Source organism: Eptesicus fuscus, chromosome 10, assembly GCF_027574615.1.
Source record: "Eptesicus fuscus isolate TK198812 chromosome 10, DD_ASM_mEF_20220401, whole genome shotgun sequence".
Classification (NCBI taxonomy): Eukaryota; Metazoa; Chordata; class Mammalia; order Chiroptera; family Vespertilionidae; genus Eptesicus; species Eptesicus fuscus.
The window spans coordinates 9,169,752-9,182,181 of record NC_072482.1 but is presented as its reverse complement, the minus strand read 5'-3'; positions in this window follow the sequence as shown (position 1 = coordinate 9,182,181).

Genomic DNA, 12,430 nt, shown 5'->3' with positions numbered 1-12,430 from the left:
CCATCAGGCACTCAAAGTGTTTTCCAATATATCTTGAACTTTTTCTAACTTTTTTTCACATGTTCTTCTCTAATCTGCAATGAGCTTAGCTTCACTGAGACAATATGACTTGGTGGTTAAGAGGCTGGCCTTGGAATTAAGGCATGCTGAAATTCTGGTGTGGTTGTGAGTCAACCTGTACTATGCTCGTGAACAACCTACAGATGGCAGAGCAACAAGATAGAAGGGGCCTGGATCCCTGCCCAATGGTACTCGCAAGTGATGCCTACAAGGAAAACAAACTTCTATATTTTCAAGCCACTATTATTTTTGGCCTTTATTCAAAAGTCTTACACTATATCCTAACTAGAGACCAACAACAGTAGTACAGGTGATAAGGGTTGTTATGGAGGATGCACTTGGTGCTGGGAGAGCATATCTGAGTAAACCAAACCCTACCTGGGGAGCGAGGCCCAGGAGGCTTCCTAGAGGAGACATTTAAGTCAGGGTTGTAAGATGAGTGGCACTTAGACATGTGAGGAAGGAACGAAAGGATGCCCAGATACAAAGAAAAAGTATGGGCAAAGGTACAAAGGCAGGAAACAACATGAGATCTCTGGGAAATTAGGGTTTAGCAGACCTGGAGAGTCAGGTATGAATGGGCAGTGGGAAGTAATGAGGCTGAGGCTTGGGAGTGAGCTTTGTATGGGAAAAGAAGAGGTGACATAATGAAAACTAATCAGAGAGTCCTTCACCATGGAATTTCTCGATGTCTTTAGCAGCTCCCGGTAAGAGAGGAGACTGAAAGCCAAAGATAAGTGCTATATGGTTTTCCCCCTGCTGTTAGCTTCCTGATGGAGATCACAGATTCAGAGAGGGGCTCGGTCCATGTTCCTAACAGCAAGATTTCTTATGAGGCAGACAGGAATCCCCAATGGCTCCTACAAACAGACTGTGGGAGGTTGGCTCAGCTGTAGGCCTATCAATACCAGATCAAAGTGACCCCAAGTGAGGTCACTGGTTAAGTAAATTTAACCCATACCTCTTGAGGTAATAGGAGGAAGAGGTTTATTTTGGTTCAGACAAGCTCTGGAGAGTGATGGGAGTCAGGGAGAAGGCAGGAGCAGAGCCATATGTCAGTTTTTTGATAAGTAAATAATTTCAATTCAACCATCTGAGATAAATAGTATCTTCTTTAGTTTAACAACCTACCAAGACACCAATTCCCCACATGCATTCCAATTTCTCTAAGTCAGGAAGATCTTTCCTTCCTCTGTTTCTTTCCAGGCATTTGGTCACTCACTAAGTTTGGACCATGCTGGTTTCTTCCTCTCTTAGCTGTTCATGTTGACTAAGGTTCTACAATGAGCCAGGTACTGCTGGGCACTCCATATCAGCTCACCTCATCCTGATATCTTCCTATAAAGTCTTATTGCCATTTACAGAAGAAGAAATAGAGAGAGAAGTGAAAATAAAATAAAATAAAATAAAATAAAATAAAATAAAATAAAATAAAGGCAAAATTAGAAAATGGTGAGGGGGTGGTTTTGGTTTGTTAATTTTTACAGCTTTATCACAGATATCATAGTGATTACTCATGGAACCACTATTTAAGAACAGAGATAGAACTTTGTCAACATCTCTGCCACCTTAAATCACTATCTCCTCCCTCTCCATCTCACTTAAGCCTCTTCTGGTTCCAAACTTCTGTTTTTCTCCCCTCCCCATGTCACCTCTTCGGGCTTTTCTCTTTATGGTAAAGAAAATAGAGCAATAAAGGGAATGAGGGACTTTACTATGATTGCCTAGGCAATGTCAGAGCTGGGACTTGAACCCGTGTGTTCAAAGTCCTCTGGACCTTGGTTGATTTCCTTCTCTCAGTTTACCTAAGTCTTTTCCATCTTTCAAGGCCAATGGAATGTCATGCTCCTCCATGGAACATTTTAGACCACCCCTGTCCTCACCGATCTTTTTCTTTACCTGGTAAATTCCTGCCTGTTTGTTCCACTGATAGGACACTTAGTAGATAGTGTTTGGCATTATTCAGCATTTCATATTCTTGTTTCGTCTTCCTTATGAGTTTGTAAGTTTTTTGGAGGCAAGGAATCACAGCTTATCCCTGTTTGTATTCATAGAACCTTGAAAGTGGTCTGCACAGAGGAGGAGACAGAATAAATGGGTTCCTGGGCTCTGGGATCAGACTCAAGTTTAAATTCTGGCCCTACTAGTTGTTTGCTGTGTGACATCAAATTACTTCATCTCTGAACAAGTGCCTTCCTAAGGGTTGTTGAGAAAATGAAACCACATAATAATTTTCAGGGTATGGCAAACAGTCACTACACAAAGGTCAACTATTATTGGAACCCAACAAGTATTTGTTGTTGATAGTGAATTACTCAACCAGTCCTCAAGGTTAAAATTTTTTTAATTTTAATTGAATTTATTAGGGTGATATTGGTTAATAAAATTATATGCTTCAGGTGTACAATTTCCTAATTCATCACCTGTATATTGTATTGTGTGTTTACCACCCAAAGTCAAGTCTCCTTCTATCACCATTTATCCCCTCTTTTCCCCTCCCCACCCCCCTTTCCTTCTGGTAATCATCATGCTGTTGTCTGTGTCTATGAGTTTTTTGTGTGTAATCCTTTCACCTTTTCCACTGAGGCACCACCCCCTCCTCTCTAACAGCTTTCAGTCTGTTTTCTGTATCTCTGAGTCTGTTTCTATTTTTTTGTTTGCTAGTTTATTTATTTGATTCCACATATAAGTTAAACTAGTGGCCCAGTGCACAAAATTCGTGCACATTGAAAGGGAATTAATTAGAGGAAATATTTTAATATTGCTATTTGTCCTTTATAATAGAAGTGTCAGAGATTAAAGAAAATTAGTAAAATGTATATGAAAATCTTCCTCCTGTCAGAGTCTGGGGTGCACCGTGGGACCCAGAGTCAAGTCCCCATCCACCTGGTGCACCTCGAAATCAAGCGAGACCCAGATCCAGTTGGCCCCACCCCCCATTGGGCAAGATCCAGACCTGGCCGGCCCCATCCATGTTAAGCCCCGCTGGGCAGGGGGCGCAGCCTCAGGTTCCCCGTCAAGCCCTGCCGGGTGGGAGGCACGCCTTGAGGTCCCCCATCAAGCCCCGCCAGGCTGGGAGCATGGCCTCAGGTCCCCCGGCCTGGCACCAGGGCGAGGGCCACAGACTGAGGTCCCCTGGCCCGGTGCCGGGGAAGGGGGCATGCCTTGAGGTCCCCTGTCAAGGCCTGCCGGGCAGGTGGTGGGCACAGCCTCAGGTCCCCCGCCTTGGCCCAGCACCACACAGCCTCAGGTCCCTGGTGATCGCTCGTTACGGGAACCCCGCCTCCGCTGTGCATGCTGCCATTTGTGACGGCATGAGTGTCAATTTGCATATTACCTCTTTATTATATAGGATCATATGGTATTTGTCTTTCTCTGACTGTCTTATTTTACTTAGCATGATAATCTCCAGGTCCATCCATGCTGTCGCAAAAGGTAAGACTTGCTTTTTGTAGGGCCAAATGGTATTCCATTGTGTAAATGTACCACAGCTTTTTTATTAACTCATCTGCTAATGGGCACTTGGGCTGCTTCCAAATCTTGGCTATTGTAAACAACACTGCAATGAACATAGGGGTGTGTATATTCTTTGGAATCAGTATTTCTGGTTTCTTTGGATATATTCCCAGAAGTGGAAATGCTGGGTCATAGACAATTCCATTTTAAATTTTTTGAGGAAACTCCATACTGTTTCCCACAGTGGCTGCACCAGTCTGCATTCCTACCAATATTGCACTAAGTTTCCCTTTTCTCAACATCCTCACCAACACTTGTTGTTTGTTGATTTTTTTTTAAATATATTTTTATTAATTTCAGAGAGGAAGGGAGTGGAAGAGAGATGGAAACACCAATGATGAGAGAGAATCATTGATCGGCTGCCTCCTGCATGCCCCCTGCTGGGGATCCAACCAACAACCCAGGCATATATCCTTGACTGGAATCGAACCCGGGACCCTTCAGTCCACAGGCTGAGGCTTTATCCACTAAGCCAAACTGGCTAGGGCTGTTCGTTGATTTATTGATGAAAGTTATTCTGATAAGTGTAAGGTGATATATCGTTGTGGTTTTAATTTGCATTTCTCTGATGATTAGTAACTTTGAACATCTTTTCATATGTCTATTGGCCATCTGTATGTCCTCTTTGAAGAAGTGTCTATTCTGGTCCCATTCCCATTTTTTAATTAGATTGTTTGTTTTTGGTGTAGAGTTGTATAAGTTCTTTATAAATTTTGGATATTAAACCCTTATCAGATATATCATTGGTGAATATGTTCTCCCATTCAATGGGTTGTCTTTTCATTTTGTTGATGGTTTCCTTTGCTGTGCAAAACCTTTTTAGATTAATGTAGTCCCATTTATTTATTTTTTTATTTTGTTTCCTTTGCCTGAGGAGACATCTCAGAAAAAAATATTGCTACAAGAAATGTTCAATATTTTACTATATTTTCTTCTAGGATTTTTATGGTTTCAAGTCTAACATTGAAGCCTTTAATCCATTTTGAGTTTATTCTTTTGTATGGTATAAGAAGGTGGTCTAGATTCATATTTTTGGCATGTGTCTGTCCAATTTTTCCAATGCCATTTATTGAATAGACTATCTTTACCCCATTGTATGTTCTTGCCTCCTTTGTCAAATACTGACCATAAATGTGTGGGTTTGTTTCTGGGCCCTCTATTCTGTTCCATTGATCTATATGTCTATTTTTATGCCTTTACCATGTTGTTTTGATTGCTATGGCCTAGTATAGTTTGATATCAAATAGCGTGATTCCTTCAATTTTATTCTTCTTTCTCAGGATTGCTATAGCTCTTCGGGGTCTTTTGTGGTTCCATATATATTTTTGAAATATTCGCTCTAGATCTGTGAAATATGCCTTTGGTATCGTGATAGGAATTGCTGATTCTATAGATTGCTTTGGGTAGTATGGACATTTTAGTGATATTAATTCTTCCTATCCATAAACCCGGTATATGCTTTGACTTACTTGCATTTTCTTCAATTTCTTTATTCAGTGTCTTACAATTTTCTGAGTACAGGTGTTTTATATCATTGGTTAAATTTATTTCAGGTATATTTTAAATGCAGTTGTACATGGAATTGTTTTCTTAGTTTCTCTTAGTTCATTATTGGTGTAAAAAATGCAATTGACCCTAGCTGGTTTGGCTCAGTGGATAGAGTGTTGGCCTGCGGACTGAAGGGTCCCAGGTTTGATTCTGGTCTAGGGCACATGCCCGGGTTGCAGGCTTGATTCCCAGTGGGAGGTGTGCAGGAGGCAGCGGATCAATGCTTCTCTCTCATCATTGATGTTTCTAACCCTCTCTCTCCCTCTCCCTTCCTCTCTGAAATCAATAAAAACTTATTTTTTTAAATGCAATTGATTTCTAAATATTTATTTTGTATCCTGCTACTTTACTGAATTCATTTGTCAGTTCCAGTAGTTTTTTGGTGGAATTTCCATATACAGTATCATGTCATCTGAAAATAGTGACAGTTTCACTTCTTCCTTTCCAATTTGGATGCTTTTTATTTCTTCTTGTCTGATTGCTATGACTAGGACTTCCAGTGCTATGTTGAATAAGAGTGGTGAAAGCAAACCTCCCTGTCTGGTTCCTGATCTTAAGGAAATGCTCTTAGCTTTTGCTCATTGAGTATGATGTTGGCTGTGGGTTGTCATATATGGCCTTTATTATGTTGAGATATGATCCCTCCATTCCCACTTTGCTGAATGTGTTTATCATAAATGGGTGCTGGATTTTATCAAATGCTTTTTCTGAATCTATTGATATGATCATTTGATTTTTATCCTTTATTTTGTTTATGTGATGTATCATGTTTATTGATTTGCAATATTGCCCAACTTTGCATCCCTGGAATAAATCCCACTTAATCATGGTCTTTTTAATGGTACTGCTGAATATGATTTGCTAATACTTTGTTGAGGATTTTAGCATCTATGTTCATCAGGGATATTAGCCTATAATTTTCTTTCCTTTTGGTGTCTTCATCTGGTTTTGGAATTAGGACAATGCTGGCTGCATAAAATGAGCTTGTAAATCTTCTCTTGAATTTTTTGGAATAGCATGAGAAGAATAGGTGTTTGTTTTTCTTTGAATGTTTGGTAAAATTTACATGTGAAACCGTCTGGTCCAGGACTTTCGTTTATTGGGAGTTTTTGATTACTGATTCAATTTCATTGGTTATAACTGGTCTGTTCAGATTTCTGATTCTTCCTGATTCAGTTTTGGAAAATTGTATGTCTAGTAACATGTTATTTACCTTCCCTGTCTTTTTTGTGTTTTTCAGAGTTTTTTTCTTGTGATTTCTAGTTTCATACCATTGTGGTCAGCGAAGATGCTTGATAGGATTTCAAACATCTTAAATTTATTAAGACAATTTTTTGTGTCTTAACACGTGATCTACTCTAGAAAATGTTCCATATGCACTTGAAAGGAATGTATATTCCTCTGATTTGGGTTAAAATGCTCTGATGATATCAGTTAAATCCATCTGATCCTGTGTGTCATTTAAGGCTGTGATTTCCATTTTGATTTTCTGTCTGGAAGATTGATCCATTGATGCCAATGGGGTGTTAAAATCCCCTACTATGATTGTAGTATTGTCAATCTCTCCCTTTATGTCCATCAAGATTTGCTTTATGTATTTAGGTGCTCCTATGTTTGGTGCATAAATATTTACAAGTGTTATATCCTCTTATTGGATTGATCCCTTTAGCATTATGTAATATCCTTCTTTATGTCTTTCATGGCCTTTGTTTTAAAGTCTATTTTTTCAAATATAAGCATTGCTATCCCAGCTTTTTTTCATTTCCATTTGCATAAAATATCTTTTTACATCCCTTTACTTTTAGTCTGTATCTTTCATTCTGAGGTTGGTCTCTTACAGACAGCATATATATGGGTCTTGTTTTCTTATCCATTCTGCTGTCCTATGTCTTTTGATTGGAGCATTTAAGCCATTTACACTTAAAGTGACTGTTGATAGGTACATATTTATTGCCATTTTATTCTTCATAACTATGTTCCCTTTTTCTTCTTCTTCTTAAAGAAGAGTCTAACATTTCTCGCAATACTGGTTTGGTGATAATGAACTCCTCTAGCTTTTTCTTGTCTGAGAGGCTCTTTATTTCTGCTTTGATTTCAAATGATAGCCTTGCTGGGTAAAGTAGTCTTGGTTGTAGCTCCTTGATTTTCATCACTTTTTAATATCTCATGCCAATCCCTTCTGGTCTGAAATGTTTCTGTTGAGAAATCAGAGGACAGTCTTATGGGAACTCCCTTGTAGGTAATTAACTGTCTTTCTTTTGCTGCTTTTAAGATTCTTTATTTGTCCCTAACCTTTGCCATTTTAATTATGATGTGTCTTGGTGTGGGCCTCTTTGGGTTCATCCTATTTGGGACTGTCAGTGCTTCTTGAACCTGTGTGTCTTTTTCTTTCACCAGGTTATGGAAGTTTTCAGCCATTATTTCTTTTTCTGCAGATTTCTCCTGTTCTCTCATTGGGTCATGTTTCTTTGTCTTCCTGTTTTGTATGCCTCTTTGTATTTGTTTTTATGAATTAGATCTGCTATGACTCCCAGTCTTGGTAAGGTAGACTTATGTAGTAGGTGTCCTCTAGGACCCAGTGGCATGGTCTCCTTGATCACCTGATCTGGGTGCTTCAGGAATGTCTCGTGTGGGTTATGTGGGCACTTCTGTTGTTATTGAGTCTTGACTGCTATTGGCTTGTTTGTGTGTGTAGTGTTGACTGGCTGACTGTGAGGATTGACCCTGGCTACAGTGTATGAGCTGCTGTGTATGTGCTGATCCCATGAAGTGGAATTCGCCTCAGCAGGGCCTGGTGCATGTCAAGAGCTCCCTTTGGATATGCTTCTTGTGAAGCTTATTGGATCCTGCTCTGATGTTGTATGAAGATGGCCACTGGGTGTGTTAGTTCTGGGGCCTTTTGGGAGATATTCTGGTGCAGGCCAATGTCAGACACTGTCTGTGACTGGTCCCAGGCAACCTGTTTGGAGTTACAAAGCAATCCCAATTTGTGGCTGCCTCTGCTGGGCCTGGGCATGTGTGGGAAGGACAAAGGTGCACACCAAGGTTGGATTTTACCAGCCCTGGGCCCATGGGCAGGTCAGAAAAAGTCCCAAGGCACCTTGAGATCTGCCTCCGCCTGCCTCTAACTGCTGGCTGCCTGATAGACTCAGTCACTGAAAGAGCCTCTGGTGACACTTCAGATGCATGAGGTATGTTCTCAGTGAGTCACTAGGTAGGGTTGAGTGGTGTTCACCAGATTGATACAGGTTCAAACTCTGTGCCAGTGCTGGGTCTGAGGCCAATCAGCACATGTCCCAGGACATATCAAGTTTAGCTGCCTCTCACCAAATGCCCAAAGACTTTGTGGTGAGGTGTGGTCTCAGGGCGTCATCAGGGTGAGGCAAGCATTTTATCAGATCCAAACAGACCAAGATTTGGCCACGTGAAGGGAGGGATCTTCACTGGTCATGCATGTGAAAGAAAAATGACCTGCATCCTAGAAGCACATAACTCAGTCTGTTCAAGATTCTGTCAGGAGCCAGGGCTCAACAGGGCGGAGCTAATATGAGTTCAGAGGCTGTGATGGGAAGGTGCCAGTCAGGCTCCAGGAGAGATGGCAGGAGTGGCTTCTGCCTAGAGCCACAACTCAGTCTGTCCTGCATTCTGCCCAGATCTTGGCAGGGTGGGGCCACCAGGAGTCAAGGGGGTGGGGCTAGAGGATCTCCTGTGATAGGGAGGCACCAGTCAGGTTCATGGGAATGTGGGAGGAATGGACCCTGTCTCAAAGCTACACTACTCAGTTACTGACACCTCCTAAGTCTGCCCAGACCTTTACACTCAGGCCCAGGCAGCTGACTCCTCAGCAAGGCATGAGCTCACAGGGTGTGGCTATTGCTTTCCCCCAGGCTGATGCCATAAGGAGGGGAGTGCTCCACCCAAGAAAGATGGTGTCTGTGGTGTGAGAGATTGACTCAGCACAGGGGTCCTGGCGGCCGTCCACTTAGCTCTCTCTCTGGAGCCACAAATCCAAGTCTCTCCTCACACAACTCCAATCCCGTCCCCTCTCCCTCTGCTGGAGCCCAGGGCAAGTGACTGCAAACAAGATTTTGTGTGTTGGCCCTTTAGGAGGGCACCTGTGACTCTAATGGACTCCTGTTTTCCCCTGGAATACAGAATCCCTGCTGATTTTCACAGCCAGATATTATTTGGGCACCTCTTCCTGGCTCTGGTGCTCTGGGCTGTGGAGCATAGCATGGGGTTGAGACCACTCCTTAGGGGGAACATTGGCAGCTGAAATATCCTTCTGAAATCTCAGCTACTGCCCATGGGAGCAGGGCCAGCCTTTTTCACATCTCCACTCTTCCTACCTGTCTCAATATGGCTGCTTCTGTAAATCCTTGGTTATAAGACTTCTATTCAGCTCATCTTCAGTTGATTATTCAGGTGATTGTTCTATATTTTAGTTGTAATTCCAGTTTGGTACTGGGAGGAGATGAGTATAACATCCACCTTATCCACTGCTATCTTGGGTCCCCCCCTCTCCCTTATCCCAACAAAAACATTTCTTAAGAAAGAACTCGGATAGGAAATCTTTTTTTCCACAGAATACAAATCTAGAAAATTCACACATGAGTTGGAAAGAGGCCAAGTGTTGGGTAGGAAATGCCTCACTTCCCCTCCATCACTTCCACCTTACAGCACAATAATGCTCCCCAGTGTGCAGAGTACTGAAATGACTAACAGCTGAGCAGGCAACAACCAGGCAGAGTTAGGGGCCCTGGCAGTGTTCCTACTACTAAGTCATGAAGAAGGGGCCTGCTTTGCCTATAAGCCTCAGCAGCAGCCAATGCTGTTAGGATGAAAGATGGGTCTATTTGGGCCCCAACCTCAGTTTTCAGGCCAGACTCTAGAAGGTTGGTGGCTGGAGAGAAATGCAAGGGTTGAATCAAGAATTTGCAGGGAAAAGGCTGAGTAGCTGACTTTGTTAAAAATTAGGAAATACATTACTGTGGGCATGTGTGCATGTATTTTAGCAACACAACCTATTTCTTGAAAGAACTTTAAAGGCCAAATGCTTGCATTCCTTATAACTTCATTCCTATACATCTGAAACATACAACACCTATTGCTTTCTTTACGGGCATTCTCAATTTGCAAAGAGATTCTCCTTCAAATACTTTCAGATAATTTTAAGCAGAGTTTTGGGATGGGATTTACACATAGATAATCTTTGCTGTAATTCTATGGGCTTTGTCTGATCATCTGTCCTGCAAGCCACAGGAGGCATTTTTCTGAGCATCAGAACTAAGCACAATAGAACTCAAAACAGAACAATGTGAGGCAAGTCAGATGCAGGAAACTGTCACAACCTGAGGTCTTGGAAGCTAAAGGGAGTTTAGGTGATAGAAAAGAGGGTAATGAGGAAGCTTCAGATAATGGGATCATGTAGGACTGGGAAACCAGCAAAGACTGCTGAGGTCTTCTGGAATACAAGATCCTTGTAATTAGGGGGAAAGAAAAAGGCCAAGTTCAAACCAGCAGTAGCTGTCAGAAGTGGACCACCAAGTCAAAAGCAGATGGGGGCAAGCGGTCATGTGGCAATACCTTCTAATGCAAATAAGTGTAAGACCGTAATACAAAGAAATGAACTATCATCAGAAATATTTATTGTCTAAGCAGTGCCCAGCAATTACATAACCTCACCAGCTTTCCTTCTCTGGCCGCAGTCTACCCATATTTAAATCCCTGGCCTAGAGTGGTACCCCTCCTCTGTTTCCTCAGACTTCCCTGTGTAATTGTCTGTTAATGTGTCTGTCTCCCCAACTAGACCTTAGAGTCCTCAGGCTGGGACTATATTTTATTCATCTCTGTATCCTCAAAGCCTGGCACAGGCTGGCATATAGCAGGTGTCTGATCAACATTTGTTGACTGAATGGTCTCTAAAGTCTTTGGAGGACAGTCACAGAATGACTGGATCAGTCATTTGGATTCTGTCCTCCACAGAGCCGAGCATAAAGTGTGGGCCAAATCACCTTCCCAGCTGTCCTGAACAGGCGGCTTCAGTTGAAGCTCTGTGGCCCTCCCCTTCTCTTCCTGTCTCTTTCCTTCACTTCTTTATTCCCATCTCCAAATATCATTCTCCTTGGATTGCCTAAAGCCCTGTTTTGCTTGCTTCAAACTTCACAACAATGGGCTTCTAAATGTGAAATACCAACCAGCCCTCTGGTTTACTTCCTCTCTGCAAGCAAGTCCATAGGCCTTACGTAGGTCTTGTGTGGGTCCTGCCTTAGATTCTCTTGGAAGAAGATTCTGAGATAACGATTTGAATAGAAGGGGTTAAGTGGGGAAATGTTCCCAGGAAGCATTGATGGTGGACCAGGAAGTGAGAAAGGAAAGAGAAGGTGATATAGATGCTTTAACGAGCAGGTACTGCTATGGGTTCATTCCTCCTGAGGACCCCTGGGAGATTCTGTGGAACACATATCAAGATCATCCCCCACAGGGAGTGAGGAAGCTGGGGTACTGGTCCACCGAATCCTATCCCAAACTGGTTGAAGGCTATTTAAGGGGTGGGGGAATAACCTCCCAGCACTGCTAGTCTGCCTCATGCACTAGCTGCACACACTCCTGCAGCCAGCCAGTCAGTCCCAGATGCTTGTGGAAACAAACTATCAGCATGTACAGCAATAGTGAGGTCTGAGGGGATATGGACAGTGGCACCAGCAGCTTATTTGACACATTCTTAGCTTGATGACCCAAAGTCTTCCATTCTCTCCTCCCAGTTGGTTCTACTTGGACTGAAACACAGTTCTCCAGTTGGAAGAGATGCGGCAGTCATCTAGGTTAACCAAACCCCTCTTCAGTTCCGAAATCGTCTAAACATTCCTGACAAGTATTGCCTCTGCTTGAATACTGCGAGTGCCAGGAAACTCACTGTTCTGAAAGGCAGCCCATGCAGTTGATGTTTTTGAGTTGTTGAAAAAAAACTTTTTTAAGTTTTTGTTTTGTTTTGTTTTTTAGATTTTACATTTGTCACCTTGTAATTTCCAACTGTTGGCCTTAGTTCTGCCTTTTGGAGCCCCACAGAGTGATTCTCCTCCCTCATTCGCAGTAGCCCTTTTAATAGAGTTCCTATAACTAACTGGTGTGTTTTCACTATGACTCTTCGCTGGCCCAAATCATCCACTGCCTTCACCATTCTTACTACAATATGATCTCTAGACCAGTCATTCCCAACTGAGGCCAAATTTGCCTCCCAGGAGACATATTTGGTTATTACAACAATAGCAGGGAGTGCTACCAGCAACTATGGGTTGTGGCCAGG